This window comes from Cherax quadricarinatus, chromosome 57 (assembly GCF_038502225.1).
Source record: "Cherax quadricarinatus isolate ZL_2023a chromosome 57, ASM3850222v1, whole genome shotgun sequence".
Classification (NCBI taxonomy): domain Eukaryota; kingdom Metazoa; phylum Arthropoda; class Malacostraca; order Decapoda; family Parastacidae; genus Cherax; species Cherax quadricarinatus.
The window spans coordinates 21524778-21544777 of record NC_091348.1 but is presented as its reverse complement, the minus strand read 5'-3'; the positions used below and the strand labels follow the sequence as shown (position 1 = coordinate 21544777).

General features: G+C 45.7%; 1 protein-coding gene across 6 annotated transcripts in view; it reads left to right on the top strand.

Annotated features, from left to right (window-relative positions):
- Positions 1–20000, top strand: part of LOC128693538 (glycine receptor subunit alpha-3) — a 91062-nt gene that overhangs the window by 42425 nt on the left and 28637 nt on the right. Inside the window, exon 1 of one of the 6 annotated variants that reach the window (XM_070097422.1) lies at positions 10015–10082. The exons of the other annotated variants lie outside the window; for them this stretch is intronic. The gene's annotated coding sequence lies outside the window, so the exon portion shown is untranslated. Of the gene's footprint in view, positions 1–10014; positions 10083–20000 lie in introns of those variants that run through there. 6 annotated transcript variants of the gene reach the window in all.

Here is a 20000-nt window from a genome sequence, read left to right as displayed (position 1 = left end):
TAGGACGAGGTCCAGAGGAAGTCAAGAATGGCTGGTCCAGACGTCTCTAACCTTTAGTGATGTCAGGGAAGTCAGCAGATGTGACGTGACATCAGTTGATGACCTGTCAGACGCGTCTTGCTCCTTTATAAATATACCTTCCATTGTCCTTATTAAATATGTACTGATATGTCCTTGTTCGAGTCCGTGCCCATGTCCGTGTCATTGTTTGTGTTCATGTTCGTGTCCGTCTCCCGCCTGCTTGATGACAGGTACATCGTTCGTAACTTGTATTATTATTATTATTATTATTATTATTATTAGTAATTTTCTTCTTCTTCTTCTTCTTCTTCATTTTCTTATTATTATTATTATTATTATTATTATTATTATTATTATTATTATTATTATTATTATTATTATTATTATTATTATTATTATTATTATTAGGAAACGGCCAACCCGCAGTGGTCATGCAGCTCCTGAGAGAATGGGAAATAATTAGGTGTGATCCAGAAAAAGGAAAGTAGAAGAGAGAGAGAAAGAGAAAGAGAAAGAGAGAGAGAGAGAGAGAGAGAGAGAGAGAGAGAGAGAGAGAGAGAGAGAGAGAGAGAGAGAGAGAGAGAGAGAGAGAGAGAGAGAGAGCTAATGTAGGTAAAAGCTTATAGGTTATAAATAAAATTAGGAACCCTAACCTAACCTTGTAAGACCCCTGAGTAAGAGAGATGGGGGGGGAGGCAGGGCCGACATGGTACATTTCCACAAGACACACTCAGGGGTCGGGCGCCTTGGAAGTCACCAGCTAAGTTGACGACAGCGGGAACTTGAAGCAACGACAACTTGAAGCAACAACTTGAACCAACGACAACTTGAACAAATTATAACCTGAGCCAGCGATAACTATGAAAGTCGTGGCAGACGCTTCGTTATCGGCTGGTTCTTCAATAAGAGTGCTGCTGTAAGGTGGGCGAGTATCAGGCGTCGTAAACACATTATGGGTGCGTGCATTATGGAGAACAAATAATGCGTGTTGATTGTAAACACGAAGGAGAGGGTTAGAAGTTATCTTGGTAATGTATCATTTGGCATGGAGCCCTAGGCTTCACCCATAATGTTTTTTTTTTATTTAAGCCAAGTGCCAAGCTTTGGCTATACTCCCACTTACACAGTTCTTCCTAGTGCTGGCCACAGACCAGGCTACGTGGGGATACTCCCACTTACACAGTTCTTCCTAGTGCTGGCCACAGACCAGGCTACGTGGGGATACTCCCACTTACACAGTTCTTCCTAGTGCTGGCCACAGACCAGGCTACGTGGGGATACTCCCACTTACACAGTTCTACCTAGTGCTGGCCACAGACCAGGCTACGTGGGAATGCTCCCACTTACACAGTCCTTCCTAGTGCTGGTCACAGACCAGGCTACGTGGGAATGCTCCCACTTACAAAGTTCTTCCTAGTGCTGGCCACAGACCAGGCTACGTGGGGATACTCCCACTTACAAAGTTCTACCTGGTGCTGGCCACAGACCAGGCTACGTGGGAGCGGAGGTTATTTCACCGTGGCTTCAGGAAAACGTTATAAAAGATCATATTATAGGGTAATCAGAGTTGCAGAGGCGTCCATGGCTTGTTGACCGACACTGGTTGTTTACATGTCTACAACAGTTGCTTTCAAGACCAGAGACTGAAGGCACCGGTGTCAGCACGGCCATGTTGACATTCACTTTCTGGGGTAGATGGTTGGTCGTTTGACACACTCAGTCACTGACTTATTTTAATTCTCCGCCTCCTCATCAAGCTCTCCCTCCCTCCCTCCCTCTCTCTCTCTCTCTCTCTCTCTCTCTCTCTCTCTCTCTCTCTCTCTCTCTCTCTCTCTTTCTCTTTCTCTCTCTCTCTCTCTCTCTCTCTCTCTCTCTCTCTCTCTCTCTCTCTCTCTCTCTCTCTCTCTCTCTCTCTCTCTCTCTCTCTCTAACACAATAAGGGTTGACGGCACTTTACTGGGAATCTCTAAAGCTAGCTCTAACACACAAGACAGGTTGCCTCTCACACTCACTCTGCCAGACTGTGCAACTCCTACCCTGGCAATACGATCTTGTTGCAGAGTGACCTCTGCAATTGCATCTCTGTGTCATTAACGCCACACAGCTGTGAACACCAGCATGCATCTCCCCTCATTTTAACCCTGTACCACTGTAACGCTGTACTACCGTACCGATGTACCACTGTAACACTGTACTACTGTACCGATGTACCACTGTGCCACTGTACCACTGTAACGCTGTACCGCTGTAAAACTGTACCACTGTGCCACTGTACCGCTGTACCACTGTAATGCCGTACTACTGTATGACTGTACCACTGTAGTGACGCTCTCAGCACTCTCTGAGACGTCTTCAATGATATTACCTTCAGAGAAGTGCCTTGATGCTGGTGAAGGGATCTTAATCCAAGGTATTGGAGGTAGCCCCTTTTTCCGGGGATCAAATCTCATTGATTCATAATAATAATAATAATAATAGCAATAATAATAATAATAATAATAATAATAATAATAATAATAATAATAATAATATCAATAATAATAATAATAATATTAATAATAGCAATAATAATAATAATAACATAATAATAATAATAATAATAATAATAATAATAATAATAATAATAATAATAATAATAATAATGAGACTACCTCACACACACACTAGAGTTTTATGACAAGGTGACAGAAGTAAGACAAGAGAGAGAGGGGTGGATAGACTGCATTTTATTGGACTGCAAGAAGGCCTTCGACACAGTTCCTCACAAGAGGTTAATGCAAAAGCTAGAGGTTCAGGCACACATAACAGGAAAGGCACTGCAATGAATCAGAGAATGTCTGACAGGGAGGTAACAATCAGTCATGGTACGTGACGAGGTGTCAGAGTGGGCGCCTGTGACAAGCGGGGTTCCACAGGGGTCAGTCCTAGGACCTGTGCTGTTTTTGGTATATGTGAACGACATGATGGAAGGAATAGACTCAGAAGTGTCCTTGTTTACAGATGATGTGAAGTTAATGAGGAGAATCAAATCGGTCGAGGATCAGGCAAGACTACAAAGAGACCTGGACAGGCCACAAGCCTGGTCCAGCAACTGGCTCCTTGAATTTAACCCTGCCAAATGCAAAGTCATGAAGATCGGGGAAGGGCAAAGAAGACTGCAGACAGAGTATAGTCTAGGTGACCAAAGACTGCAAACCTCACTCAAGGAAAAAGATCTTGGGGTGAGTATAATGCCGAGCATATCTCCTGAGGCGCACATCAATCAGATAACTGCTGCAGCGTACGGGCGCCTGGCAAACCTAAATAGCGTTCCGATACCTCAGTAAGGAATTGTTCAAGACTCTGTGCACCATTTACGTCAGGCCCATACTGGAGTATGCAGCACCAGTTTGGAACCCACACCTGGTCAAGCACGTCAAGAAATTAGAAAGTGCAAAGGTTTTCAACAAGACTAGTCTCAAAGCTATGGGGATTGTCCTACGAAGAAAGGTTAAGGGGAATTGGCCTGACGACAATGGAGGACAGGAGGGTCAGGGGAGACATGATTGTCAGCATAGTTGCTGATCCCCTACATGTGTTGTATAGCTTATCTGTGTATCAGTACCATCCATATGTTTTACATACACGACCCCTTTGCTGGGCCTAGTGACTGTTTGTATGACGTCACGGGATGCGGCATGAGTGCGTGGGACGCGCTACCTCGCTCTCAGTCCACGCATAGGTCTACCAGGCAATACACGGCAGGTTGGGCTCCCTTTCTCACATTCTGCAATATATTGTTACCATCCGACAAGTGTGTTTATCTTCAACCCTCGTTATCTCCTTTCGAACCCCACGACATAGAAAATACTGCGCGGGATAGACAAGGTGGACAAAGACATGATGTTCCAGAGATGGGACACAAAAACAAGGAGCCACAATTGGAAGCTGAAGACTCAGATGAGTCAAAGGGATTTTAGGAAGTATTTCTTCAGTCATAGAGTTGTTAGGCAGTGGAATAACCTAGAAAGTGACGTAGAAAGTGACTTAGAAAGTGATGTAGGTCCTCTCTCTCCCTGTTCATGGAGCAGGGAGAGAGAGGACCTAGTAGCAATCAGTGAAGAGGCGGGGCCAGGAGCTATGAATCGACCCCTGCAACCACAAATAGGTGAGTATACACACACACACACACACACACAAAGAGGGGAGTACAATGTAATTATGGAGAACTGAGCGAAATTCAGTGAGAAATAATACAGAAAAGTGTCCAGTAGTAAAGTCAGTTCTGCACTGAACACAGTCTTGTGCTCTGACACTGGAAAAGACCTAACCTAGCCTAAAATATCCTTAAATAGCCTAATATAGCCTAATATAACCTAATATAATCTAATAAAGAAGGATTCTACAGTGGTACTCACTTTGTAAATGTGTAAAAACGTATTAAACTGTTTCGTAATAAAGTACCTGGTCACGGACGTAACATGTTACGTACTTAAGTCTGGTACTGTAAGTGGAGGATGTTTACTCACTGTGATTGGTCAGGTGTGTCACGTGACTCAATACTTAATGTTCATTGGCCCTTACGAGATGCATTTGAGCCCATATATATATTTGTAATATCATTGCTAATTTATCCCACAGTAAGAATTTGTTCAAGAATTAACTAATTCTTTGCTGGGCCTTGGATAAGTTTGCTTGGGATTTAAGAATAAATTCTGATTTCTGAAAAGGCATTCATTTCAGTATTAGAAGAGTACATATGGAGGCGTACAGGGTGTTTCAGGGGCAGGTCAAGAGTACATGTGGTTTATTTAATGTTTCAGGTGGCAGGGACAAGCGATCTACCCTCCCTGATGGAGTTCAATTGTCTTTAGAGCTATGTGTTGTAGTGGTGATGGTGTTTTTCTCCGTGAGGTTGTAGTGGTGATGGGCACCTCCCTTCTTAGTACTTCTGTGTGTTGTAGTTATCTGGTGTCTTCTGTGTGTTGTTGTGGTACCTGTGTGTTGTTGTAATGTTGTCTTCTGTGTGTTGTTGTGGTGACTTGGTGACTTCTGTGTGTTGTTGTGGTAGCATCTTCCTTCTGTGTGTTGTAGTGGTAGCAACTTCTGTTGAGTTGTCTTCTAGTGTGACCTCTGTGTGTTGTAGTGGTGATGTGCTTTCTTTGATGTGTTGTAGTGGTGTCTTCTATGTGTTGTAGTGGTGATGGTGTTTTTCATGTGTTGTAGTGGTGATGTTGTCTTCTGTGTGTTGTAGTGGTGATGTTGTCTTCTGTGTGTTGTAGTGGTGATGTTGTCTTCTGTGTGTTGTTGTGGTGATGTTGTCTTCTGTGTGTTGTAGTGGTGATGTTGTCTTCTGTGTGTTGTTGTGGTGATGTTGTCTTCTGTGTGTTGTTGTGGTGATGTTGTCTTCTGTGTGTTGTAGTGGTGATGTTGTCTTCTGTGTGTTGTTGTGGTGATGTTGTCTTCTGTGTGTTGTAGTGGTGATGTTGTCTTCTGTGTGTTGTTGAGGTGATGTTGTCTTCTGTGTGTTGTAGTGGTGATGTTGTCTTCTGTGTGTTGTAGTGGTGATGTTGTCTTCTGTGTGTTGTTGTGGTGATGTTGTCTTCTGTGTGTTGTTGTGGTGATGTTGTCTTCTGTGTGTTGTAGTGGTGATGTTGTCTTCTGTGTGTTGTTGTGGTGATGTTGTCTTCTGTGTGTTGTAGTGGTGATGTTGTCTTCTGTGTGTTGTAGTGGTGATGTTGTCTTCTGTGTGTTGTTGTGGTTATGTTGTCTTCTGTGTGTTGTAGTGGTGATGTTGTCTTCTGTGTGTTGTTGTGGTGATGTTGTCTTCTGTGTGTTGTTGTGGTGATGTTGTCTTCTGTGTGTTGTAGTGGTGATGTTGTCTTCTGTGTGTTGTAGTGGTGATGTTGTCTTCTGTGTGTTGTAGTGGTGATGTTGTCTTCTGTGTGTTGTAGTGGTGATGTTGTCTTCTGTGTGTTGTAGTGGTGATGTTGTCTTCTGTGTGTTGTCTTCTGTGTGTTGTAGTGGTGTCTTCCATGTGTTACAGTGGATGGGTCACACTACTTGCCCACTAATATAGTTAAAACAGTACTTGTACAGCAGACTTACACCACTCACCCACACCACTCACCCACACCACTCACCCACACCACTCACCCACACCACTCACCCACACCACCCACAAGTGTATAGTCATGTGCTTCCATCTATGAGAGTTTGTATTAAACAAGTTTTAAACTATGGAGAAGCGCAATACCCGTAGAGACCAATAGTGTCACTGTACCCGGGTGCTAGTGGACTGGTGTGGGTCGCATCCTGAGACAAAACTGACCAAATGTGCCCGAAATGTTCTGCATAACAAGCGGCTTTTTATGTAGTATTATATTTTGTTGTCAACTAGGCATCTGCATTATTATTATTATTATTATTATTATTATTATTATTATTATTATTATTATTATTACTGTGTGTGTCTCTCCACAACGTCTAGGTATCACATTCCTTTCTATCAGGACTTTATAATATCTTGACGAGTAATAATAATAATAATAATAATAATAATAATAATAATAATAATAATAATAATAATAATAATAATAATAATAATCTTCATTTGTACAAGTACATGTACAAGGTATACAGACCATAGTTGACATCAATGACATACTACTATATTGGAAGCCGCTTGTTATATCGAGCATTTTCCGCAAATTAGGTCAGTTTCGTCCCCCAGGATGCGACCCATACCAGTCCACTAACACCCAGGTGAACGTGGACAGCAGGTGTTTTAAGGAAACACGTCCTAGTGTTTCCACCTGTACAGGGGATCGACCCCCGGTACGGGGGTCGATGAGGTATGTCGAACGAGGTAACCAGTCCCTAGGGACTTATTACCTCATTCTCCTCCTCATCTTTCACAGTCCTTCTCTGTACTGGACTGAAGAAGTCACTGGCTGGCGAAACGTTCCCGTAATAAAGACTCCGCATCTCTTAACTCGTCTCAGCGTCACCATCAGTAAAATGGCGCCTCCATTAACCTCCCGCCAGCTTGGTCACTGTCAACTTCTATTTGTGAGATGCCTTTGCCCAAGGAAGCATTTTGGGTGTTGTTTTTCCCCGCGAGGCGCAGTAGTCTAGGATATCCAGTGGCTATAATCATAACAATAATTTTTAAACGGAGTGGAGAGGTAAGCCAGTGGAAGGCCTCGGTCAGATGACCAAAAGCTCCAGCTGCGGGTCATCATATGACTAAGACCCACGTCAGGAAACACTTGCCCTGTTTCCTGACGAACCTTACCTAACTTAGCGAGTGAAGTTGTCTTTCTTCCTTTCTTTTTTTCTTTCTTTAGCCATAGCAAATGACACTCCACACACGGTGAATGACACTCCACACACGGTAAATGACACTCCACACACGGTAAATGACACTAAACACACGGTGAATGACACTCCACACACGGTAAATGACACTCCACACACGGTGAATGACACTCCACACACGGTAAATGACACTCCACACACGGTGAATGACACTCCACACACGGTGAATGACACTCCACACACGGTGAATGACACTCCACACACGGTAAATGACACCACACACGGTAAATGACACTCCACACACGGTGAATGACACTCCACACACGGTAAATGACACCGCACACACGGTAAATGACACCACACACGGTAAATGACACTCCACACACGGTAAATGACACTCCACACACGGTGAATGACACTCCACACACGGTGAATGACACTCCACACACGGTGAATGACACTCCACACACGGTGAATGCCACTTCACACACGGTAAATGACACTCCATACACGGTGAATGACACTCCACACACGGTAAATGACACTCTACACACGGTAAATGACACTCCACACACGGTGAATGACACTCCACACACGGTGAATGACACTCCACACACGGTGAATGCCACTTCACACACGGTAAATGACACTCCATACACGGTGAATGACACTCCACACACGGTGAATGCCACTCCACACACGGTAAATGACACTCCACACACGGTGAATGACACTCCACACACGGTGAATGACACTCCACACACGGTAAATGACACCACACACGGTAAATGACACTCCACACACGGTAAATGACACTCCACACACGGTGAATGACACTCCACACACGGTGAATGACACTCCACACACGGTGAATGACACTCCACACACGGTGAATGCCACTTCACACACGGTAAATGACACTCCATACACGGTGAATGACACTCCACACACGGTGAATGACACTCCACACACGGTGAATGACACTCCACACACGGTGAATGACACTCCACACACGGTAAATGACACTCCACACACGGTGAATGACACTCCACACACGGTAAATGACACTCTACACACGGTAAATGACACTCTACACACGGTAAATGACACTCTACACACGGTAAATGACACTCTACACACGGTAAATGACACTCCACACACAGAGAATGACACTCCACACACGGTGAATGACACTCCACACACGGTAAATGACACTCTACACACGGTAAATGACACTCCACACACGGTAAATGACACTCCACACACAGAGAATGACACTCCACACACGGTGAACGACACTCCACACACAGAGAATGACACTCCACACACGGTGAATGACACTCCACACACGGTAAATGACACTCCACACACGGTAAATGACACTCCACATACGGTGAATGACACTCCACACACGGTGAATGACACTCCACACACGGTAAATGACACTCCACACACGGTAAATGACACCACACACGGTAAATGACACTCCACACACGTAAATGACACCACACACGGTAAATGACACTCCAGACTTACCTAGAGATTTACTTTGGTATCAGTGATTACTGATACCGAAAGTTTAGTTTAAGAAAGCTGGTGGTAAAGCTTAATCACCCAGAACTTGGGTCGGCTTCAAATGCCTCTTGTAACGTCCTCCTCCAGATAATGTAATTGTGACCACATCTACACTTTGTCACTAAAATCATTCCTGAATCTTACAGTATTAAGAAGCACTTAAGAGCACTTAAATGCACAAATAACCCGCACTTAAGAGATAGAAAAGCTTGTGACGATGTTTCGGTCCGAGTTAGACCATTCTCAGGTTATATTTAAATGAGCTGAGGAAGGTAACAATGGAGAATTAGACATCTAGGTATCTTTATTTGTAGACGTTTAGCCACCCAGTGGCTTTATCAGTACAATACAAGGGCATAATGTGAAGAAAGTAGAACTTTACACAAAAGACGAGGTAAGCAGTCCCTCAGCCTCGGTGGCGGCCATTTTGTAGTCTGGAAGAATCTGACGCACAGACAGGAAAGATCAGTACCATATCTTAGTTTGTAAATAAAATTACGAAATCTTAACCTAACCCTATGTGAAAACCTTTGAGAGAGAGAAAGAGAGAGACAGACAGACAGAGACAGACAGAGAGAAAGGAGTGTTCGTTGCTGCCAAGAATGTATCACGTAAGTGTATCGTTGCGTGGCTGAGACAGCTCAGAGTCTCTCTCGAGTCTCCAGGCAAAACAAACCTCATTTCTCTCTCTTTATGTGCTTTGAACTGCCTATTATCTACTTTAAACTATTATTATTATTATTATTATTATTATTATTATTATTATTATTATTATTATTATTATTATTATTATTATTATTATCATCATCATCATCATCATCATTATGACAGTCGTGTAGAGTTGCAACTCTACTTGGGTCATTAAGTTCTGTACTACACAGACAATGATAAATCAGTTACATGTTTTACAAGCTCTTCAGAGAGTTTCTTAAAACTATTAAGGTAGTATGCATTGTCTTGAAGCTTAAGGCAAAAACATTCAAAAGATTTATTTTTAGCTGGTCGTCCTCTCGTGGGTTGCCACCTATGTTAGTGTGCCGGCACACGGGGACCTATGTGCTGCTAGGTGCAGAGGGGCAGTAGGTGCCACCAGACTTGTTCATAGGTCTCGTCTGGCCAGGGAATCGAACCCGCGCCCTCTCGGTTGTGTCGAGTGTTCTACCACTGATCTGTTACATGTTGAAACGGTGAGACATGCAGCAACTGTTAACGGTGTTGTTGCCGAGGCAACAGGAAGGCAAATGTAAAGGTGTTTGTTGTAAGAGAAAGGTGTGTTAGTGAGTGTGTGTACTCACCTATTTATACTCACCTATTTGTGGTTGCAGGGGTCGAGTCACAGCTCCTGGCCCTGCCTCTTCGCTGGTCGCTCTAAGGTCCACTCTCCATGCTTCTTGAACTTTATCGTGTGAGAGAGAGAGAGAGAGAGAGAGAGAGAGAGAGAGAGAGAGAGAGAGAGAGAGAGAGAGGGAGAGAGGGAGAGAGAGAGAGAGAGAGAGAGAGAGAGAGAGAGAGAGAGAGAGAGAGAGAGAGAGAGAGAGAGAGAGAGAGAGAGAGAGAGAGAGAGAGAGAGAGAGAGAGAGAGACAGACAGACAGACAGACAGAGAGAGAGACAGAGAGAAAGAGAGAGAGAGACAGAAAGAGAGAGAGAGAGAGAGGTTAGGGTGCCAATTTTAAGATACTTAGTTAAGCTCTGGCACTAAAAATGACAATGTTGTTAAATCAGTAATCTGTGGCTGTTGGCATGTACACACAGTCTCACAGGCATGTCACAATATATGTCACAATATGTATGTATATGTTGCAATATATGTAGATGTATGTCTCATTATATATGTGTATGTCATTGTATATGTAGATTAGTGAGTAAATAACAGTGACTTCAGAATAAGGTCTTCTGAGGATAACATGAAATAAGTTTTAACGTTGAGCGCCCCTGGCGGCACTCCAGGGAAACTAGAAATGTAAACACCACAGACTGTCATCCCTACTGTCAGACTGTCAGGCTATGATGGTGTGAGGCTGTCAGGCTGTGATGATGTGAGGCTGTCGTACTGACAGGCTGTGATGCTGTTAGGCTGTGATGCTTTGAGGCTGTGATGCTGACAGGCTGTGATGATGTGCTACTCTGATGCTGATAGGCTTTGATGCTGTGCTACTCTGATGCTGTCAGGCTGTACTGCTGTACTGTTGTGATACTGTTTTTACCTCCTGCTGTGGCAGTTTGAGATACATCTCCCATAAGATGCTTCCTACAATCAATGTTCTGCTTCCCCTTCCTTAATCCACCACACATGTCCTTCATACACTCGCTGATTCTCCTTATTTTCCTCCATTATACCAAGTCTCTATATTACATTCCCAAGGAACCGTGAATATACACTTCTGTTCTTTTGTGGCATCTGTGGCCGAGTGATCTAGAGCGTCACTTGGGGAACCTTGCCAGCCTCCCTTTACGTGGTTTCGAATCCTGCTGGCTACGATCTTTCTTTATACACGTGTGTTGTGATGTGTGTAATGTGTTGTGATGTGTTTAATGTGTTGTGATGTGTGTATACGTAAGTCTTCCCAGGTCGTCAGCCGACGCCAGTAAGCGGATTTGTCCTCACTGCCAAATAATGTAGGAACAGGGTATAGGGCGGCGCCAGTGATGGAGCGAGGGGAGAGAAAAGCCGAGGAAAAGATGGGGAAATGAGGCGGTAAGCTTGGCGCCAGGCTCTGTCTCCTGGTCCAAGATAGCTATCACAGCTCACGCACCGTCGCCGCTCAGAAATAGAAGAAAGGTTAATATGTTATTAGTGCCAATCTTGAAGTAAGAGTTGAGGTAGTGGTGTGAGGGAGAGGCAGGGTAGTGGTGAGGCAGGGTAGTGGTGAGGCAGGGTAGTGGTGAGGCAGGGTAGTGGTGACGCAGGGTAGTGGTGAGGCAGGGTAGTGGTGAGGCAGGGTAGTGGTGAGGCAGGGTAGTGGTGAGGCAGGGTAGTGGTGAGGCAGGGTAGTGGTGAGGCAGTGTAGTGGTGACGCAGGGTAGTGGTGAGGCAGGGTAGTGGTGAGGCAGGGTAGTGGTGAGGCAGGGTAGTGGTGAGGCAGGGTAGTGGTGAGGCAGGGTAGCGGTGAGGCAGGGTAGTGGTGAAGCAGGGTAGTGGTGAAGCAGGGTAGTGGTGAGGCAGGGTAGTGGTGAGGCAGGGTAGTGGCGAGGCAGGGTAGTGGCGAGGCAGGGTAGTGGTGAGGCAGGGTAGTGGTGAGGCAGGGTAGTGGTGAGGCAGGGTAGTGGTGAGGCAGGGTAGTGGTGAGGCAGGGTAGTGGTGAGGCAGGGTAGTGGTGAGGCAGGGTAGTGGTGAGGCAGGGTAGTGGTGAGGCAGGGTAGTGGTGAGGCAGGGTAGTGATGAGGCAGGGTAGTGGTGAGGCAGGGTAGTGGTGAGGCAGGGTAGTGGTGAGGCAGGGTAGTGGTGAGGCAGGGTAGCGGTGAGGCAGGGTAGTGGTGAAGCAGGGTAGTGGTGAAGCAGGGTAGTGGTGAGGCAGGGTAGTGGTGAGGCAGGGTAGTGGCGAGGCAGGGTAGTGGTGAGGCAGGGTAGTGGTGAGGCAGGGTAGTGGTGAGGCAGGGTAGTGGTGAGGCAGGGTAGTGGTGAGGCAGGGTAGTGGTGAGGCAGGGTAGTGGTGAGGCAGGGTAGTGGTGAGGCAGGGTAGTGGTGAGGCAGGGTAGTGGTGAAGCAGGGTAGTGGTGAGGCAGGGTAGTGGTGAGGCAGGGTAGTGGTGAGGCAGGGTAGTGGAGAGGCAGTGTAGTGGTGAGGCAGTGTAGTGGTGAAGCAGGGTAGTGGGGAGGCAGGGTGGTGGTGAAGCAGGGTAGTGGTGAGGCAGGGTAGTGGTGAGGCAGGGTAGTAGTGAAGCAGGGTAGTGGTGAGGCAGGGTAGTGGTGAGGCAGGGTAGTGGTGAGGCAGGGTAGTGGAGAGGCAGTGTAGTGGTGAGGCAGGGTAGTGGTGAAGCAGGGTAGTGGTGAGGCAGGGTGGTGGTGAAGCAGGGTAGTGGTGAGGCAGGGTAGTGGTGAGGCAGGGTAGTGGTGAAGAAGGGTAGTGGTGAGGCAGGGTAGTGGTGAGGCAGGGTAGTGGAGAGGCAGGGTAGTGGTGAGGCAGGGTAGTGGTGAGGCAGGGTAGTGATGAGGCAGGGTAGTGGTGAGGCAGGGTAGTGGTGAGGCAGGGTGGTGGTGAGGCAGGGTAGTGGTAGTCATGCCCCAGCACTGACAACAATGTTGGCACTTCCACCCACTTCCACACACACACACACACACACACACACACACACACACACACACACACACACACACACACACACACACACACACACACACACACACACACACACACATTCACTCACACACACATTCACACACACACACACACACACACACACACACACACACACACACACACACACACACACACACACACACACACACACACACACACACATTCACTCACACACACATTCACACACACACACACACACACACACACACACACACACACACACACACACACACACACACACACACACACACACACACATTCACTCACACACACACACACACACACACACACACACACACACACACACACACACACACACACACATTCACTCACACACTCACACACACAATGGAATGGATGGCATGGGCGAAAGGGACTACTTAGTAGGAACAATCCAGTCTGAGGGACATAATGTGATAATTGCAGTAATGTACAACCCACCACAGAACTGCAGGAGGCCAAGAGAAGAATACGATGAGAGCAACAGAGCAATGATCAACACACTAGCCGAGGTGGCCAGGAGAGCACACATGGGGGGAGCAAAGTTACTAGTTATGGGTGATTTCAATCACAAGGAGATTGACTGGGAAAACCTGGAGCCCCATGGGGGTCCCGAAACATGGAGAGCCAAGATGATGGATGTGGTACTGGAAATCCTCATGCATCAACATGTTAGAGACACTACCAGAGAGAGAGGAGAGGATGAACCAGCAAGACTGGACCTTGTATTCACCTTGAGTAGTTCTGACATCGAGGATATCATGTATGAAAGGCCCCTGGGAGCTAGTGATCATGTGGTTCTGTGCTTCGACTACATAGTTGAGCTCCAAGTGGAGAGAGCAGCAGGAATAGGGTGGGGAAAAACCAAACTACAAAAGGGGGAACTACTCAGGCTTGAGGAACTTCTTTCAAGACATTCAGTGGGAGAGGGAACTGACAGGAAAACCAGTACAAGAAATGATGGACTATGTGGCAACAAAATGCAAGGAGGCAGAGGAGAGGTTTGTTCCCAAGGGAAACAGAAATAATGGGAAGAACAGAATGAGTCCTTGGTTCACCCAAAGGTGAAGGGAGGCAAAAACTATGTGTACTAGAGAATGGAAAAGGTACAGAAGACAGAGAACTCAGGAAAATAAAGATATTAGCCGAAGAGCCAGAAACGAATATGCACAGATAAGAAGGGAGGCTCAGCGGCAATACGAAAATGACATAGCATCGAAAGTCAAGACTGGCCCGAAGCTGTTGTACAGCCACATCAGGAGGAAAACAACAGTCAAGGACCAGGTAATCAGACTGAGGAAGGGTGATGGGGAATTCACAAGAAACGACCGGGAGGTATGTCAGGAGCTCAACACAAGATTTAAAGAAGTATTTACAGTGGAAACCAGTAGGATTCCAGGAAATCAGAGCAGAGGGGTGCACCAGCAAGTGCTGGATGAGGTACATATAACCAAGGAGGAGGTGAAGAAGCTGCTATGCGAACTTGACACCTCAAAGGCGGTGGGACCAGACAACATCTCTCCGTGGGTCCTTAAAGAGGGAGCAGAGACATTGTGTGTACCATTAACGAAGATCTTCAACACATCATTTGAAACTGGGCAACTCCCTGAGGTATGGAAGATGGCAAATGTAGTCCCAATTTTTAAAAAGGGAGACAGACATGAGGCACTAAACTACAGACCTGTATCACTAACGTGTATAGTATGCAAGGTCATGGAGAAGATCATCAGGAGGAGAGTGGTGGGGCACCTGGAAAGAAACAAGTGTATAATTGGCAACCAGCATGGTTTCGGGGAGGGAAAATCCTGTGTCACAAACCTTTTAGAGTTTTATGACAAGGTGACAGAAGTAAGACAAGAGAGAGAGGGGTGGATCGACTGCATTTTTTTGGACTGCAAGAAGACCTTCGACACAGTTCCTCACAAGAGGTTACTGCAAAAGCTAGAGGATCATGCACACATAACAGGAAAGGCGCTGCAATGGATAAGAGAATACCTTACAGGGAGGCAACAACGAGTCATGGTACGTGATGAGGTGTCAAAGTGGGCGCCTGTGACAAGCGGGGTTCCACAGGGGTCAGTCCTAGGACCTGTGCTGTTCTTGGTATATGTGAATGACATAACGGAAGGGATAGACTCAGAAGTGTCCTTGTTTGCGGACGATGTGAAGTTAATGAGAAGAATCAAATCGGATGAGGATCAGGCAGGACTACAAAGAGACCTAGACAGGCTACAAGCCTGGTCCAGCAACTGGCTCCTTGAGTTTAACCCCGCCAAATGCAAAGTCATGAAGATTGGGGAAGGGCAAAGAAGACCGCAGACACAATATAGTTTAGATGGCCAAAGACTGCAAACCTCACTCAAGGAAAAAGATCTGGGGGTGAGTATAACACCGAGCATATCTCCTGAGGCGCACATCAATCAGATAACTGCTGCAGCATACGGGCGCCTGGCAAACCTACGGATAGCGTTCCGATACCTCAGTAAGGAGTCGTTCAAGACTCTGTATACCATTTACGTCAGGCCCATACTGGAGTATGCAGCACCAGTTTGGAATCCACACCTAGTCAAGCACGTCAAGAAATTAGAGAAAGTGCAAAGGTTTGCAACAAGACTAGTCCCAGAGCTACGGGGATTGTCCTACGAAGAAAGGTTGAGGGAAATCGGCCTGACGACACTGGAGGCCAGGAGGGTCAGGGGAGACATGATAACGACATATAAAATACTGCGCGGAATAGACGAGGTGGACAAAGACGGGATGTTCCAGAGATGGGACACAGACACAAGAGGTCACAATTGGAAGTTGAAGACTCAGATGAATCAAAGGGATGTTAGGAAGTATTTCTTCCGTGGAATAGCCTAGAAAGTGAAGTAGTGGAGGCGGGAACAATACATAGTTTTAAGGCGAGGTATGATAAAGCTCATGGAGCAGGGAGAGAGAGGACCTAGTAGCAATCAGTGAAGAGGCGGGGCCAGGAGCTATGAATCGACCCCTGCAACCACTAATAGGTGAGTACAAATAGGTGAGTACACACACACACACACACACACACACACACACACACACACACACACACACACACACACACACACACACACACACACACACACACACACACACATTCACTCACACACACACACACACACACACACACACACACACACACACACACACACACACACACACACACACACACACACACACACACACACACACACACACAAGCAGAGGTATGATAAAGCTCACGGCTCAGGGAGAGTGACCCAGTAGCGATCAGTGAAGAGGCGGGGCCAGGAGCTCGGACTCGACCCCCGCAACCTCAACTAGGTGAGTACACACACACACACACACACAGTTAAGCTCCCAGCAGTAGGAAACATCCCACTAGTTTATATACATTTTGACGAGCACTGTGTTACCCAGTGGTCCACCAGGGCGCCCAGGGGAGCCCTGAGTCCTGGCTAGTGAACACAAGACCGGAAGATAAAAATTCCTCACTGCTTCATATATAGAATAAGCTTCACTTGGTAGCCACGACGCTGGGAGAGCTTCAGGTGTGTGTCTGGAGAAGCTGGTGGACAGTGCTTGTCTGGCTACTGTCTCTCAGTCACTGTCCCTAGACTGAGAACCCAGTGCTGCCTTTTTAGTGTACATATGTTGGATTCTTCTGTCTTCTTTAAGATGTCAACATTGTACGAGCCCGCCTGGTGTGTGTATGTGTGTGTACTCACCTATTTGTACTCACCTATTTGTGGTTGCAAGGGTCGATTCACAGCTCCTGGCCCCGCCTCTTCGCTGATTGCTACTAGGTCCTCTCTCTCCCTGCTCCATGAGCTCTATCATACCTCGCCTTAAAACTGTGTATGGTTCCCGCCTCCACTACTTCACTTTCTAGGCTATTCCAAGGCCTGACTACTCTATGACTGAAGAAATACTTCCTAACATCCCTTTGATTCATCTGAGTCTTCAACTTCCAATTGTGACCTCTTGTGTCTGTGTCCCATCTCTGGAACATCCCGTCTTTGTCCACCTCGTCTATTCCGCGCAGTATTTTATATGTCGTTATCATGTCTCCCCTGACCCTCCTGTCCTCCAGTGTCGTCAGGCCGATTTCCCTCAACCTTTCTTCGTAGGACAATCCCCGTAGCTAATTTCTTGACGTGCTTGACTAGGTGTGGATTCCAAACTGGTGCTGCGTACTCCAGTATGGGCCTGACGTAAATGGTATGTGTGTGTGTGTGTGTGCTCACCTAGTTGTGGCTGCAGGGGTCGAGTCATAGCTGTGTGTGTGTGTGTGTGTGTGTGTGTGTGTGTGTGTGTGTGTGTGTGTGTGTGTGTGTGTGTGTGTGTGTGTGTGTGTGTGTGTGTGTATGTGTGTGTGTGTGTGTGTGTGTGTGTATGTGTGTGTGTGTGTGTGTGGATACCTCAAAGGTGCTTTTAGATTTGCCAAACAACTATTTGCTGCAATTGTTATTCAGTTAATGTGTTTATCTAGTGATATGCTCGGCGCTAAACTCACCCCGAGATCTTTATCCTTGAGTGAGGCTTGCACCCTCTGTCTCTCCCAGTTTCTGCTCATTTCCGGTCTTGGTATTCCTTCCCTAATTTTCCTGGCCCTGTAACTTGCTGAAGTTGAAGTTAAGTAGTTTCTTGTGTGATCAATCATGCTGTTTGTTCGGGACCATTCGCAGTCTTTCCTTTTCCTCGTCTAATATTACATCACCTGCAAGCAGGGATACATTTAGCCATCTCTTCTGTGTTGACATTCACATAGACCTGAAAGAGTGTCGGTCGTAACACTGATGCTTGCGGAACCTCGCTTGTTACACTTGCCCATTCTGGATATCTCTTCTCGGACAATTACTGTTTATCTCCTTCCCTTAAGTTACTCTTTGACTCACGGTAGTGCAGTGTTTGTCATGTGAATTAACGGTTTAAAACACCGACACATTGATAAATGAGATACTTGTGCAACATTTTGGCATATTTATTCGCGAAACGTTTCACCTGCAGAGGCTTCTTCAGTTTAATGCAGAGAAAGGTGAAAGATGAGGATGAATTTGAGGTAACCAGTCCCTCAGCCTTGGAGTTGGTGAAAATCACCGTAGTCTTGAAGGGGGCTGTAGGGCAATTGGCCGCGCGCGCTCACCGAAAAATCGGAAAAATATGGATATTGAGTTATATATACTGAAAAAAAGCTCAACTCTTTGGCAACACAATGGTACCAGAATGAATGTTCTACGACGTTTCTACAAGAAATTATAGTCATTTATATCAGGTATGGTGACGGCGATGTTGGTACCGAGTCTGCTCACGGCCTATATATTTTTTGGAGTTATTTTCTTGTTTTTTATCGCCTTTTCTTGCATTATTCTTTCTAATATAATAACTGACTATTTGGCATCATAAAACAGTAGGCGGGACTTATCCTGAGACTTAGTGACTGCCGGGAACCAGATGGGAACGCTCAGCAGTGTGCCACCGCTCGAGGTGCCAGCCAGGAATCACCCATTATTACGCTTATATCAGCTTATATATCAACTCTACGGCTTATTTGTCTATCAGAATTGATCTAATATGATATAATAAACACTATAAATAACATACAAACATGTTATATACTCTAGACTGAATAAAATAGGCCATAATATGGCCCAGAGATTATCGGGAATATTTCGATATAAAAGTGTAACTGGTCACCTGTCGTCTCTGAGTAAGAGAAAACGGTGTTTTGAAGAGGATAACTGCACTAGAACATCAGTTTACTAAGAAATACACCCAAACAAACGCGATTTTCGCGAATTTTTTTTTTTTTTTTTGAGACGGGGGCCGGCCGGCGTTCCCGGCCGATATCTCGGAAGTAACTTATTCACCTATAATTCGATGTGGCTCCTTTATTACTTAATTAAATGGAATAATATTCACAGATATTGTAGAATAATGATTTCTCTTATCCTGACCGTAGAGTTTTTGAAAATATTCCAAATAGTTCGGGAGTTATGTGGGAGTAAAGGGCAGATTTTTTTGCAATATTCCAGAAACTAACAAACTTTATTTTTTTGTGAAATAACGATAAGGTATTTAGAGGGAAATCCTACGGTCCGAATTAGTATTAGCATTGTTCTCTCGGCACCAAGTGTCCAAACCACCTTACGTAGCTGCATATAAGAGTTGCATCAAAATCAAGGGCATTTTCAGTAAATCAGTCTTTTCTCAGTTGTTGTTTGAGGTATATTTTTTATAAATATTTTCGAGAAAGAGTGAGAACACTTTGTCTTGTGCACCAAAACTGGAGAAAATCGGACGGTAAATAAACGAGTTACGAAATTTGCCCTACAGCCCCCTGAAGACTACGGCGATCTTCACCAACTCCAAGGCTGAGGGACTGGTTGCCTCATCTTTCGTATATGATTCTACAGTTTTCACATTATGTCCTTGTATTGTATTGATAAAGCCATTGGATAGCGAAACGTCTACAATAAAGACACCCAGACGTTGCACACGTGTCTAATTCTTCAGTTGTATTACCGGGTCTTACATCCTCCTCTTACGTGGCTGCGTAGCAGTTCTGGGTCAGATCTGACTTGTGCTGCTGTTCTGTTAGTCTCAGGTTGCTGCTCACCCTTCCCTTCGTCACTCTTCTATATTTATTTCCTGCTCTTAGTGTCTTCTTATCTGCCTTCCTCCCTGCTCATCTACCTTCCTCTCCGTTTATCTACCTTCCTGCCAGCCTGCCTGAATTAGCTCTCTACGTGTTTGCCAGCGTTTCTTAACCATCCCCTGACACATTCATCTTATGTCAGTGA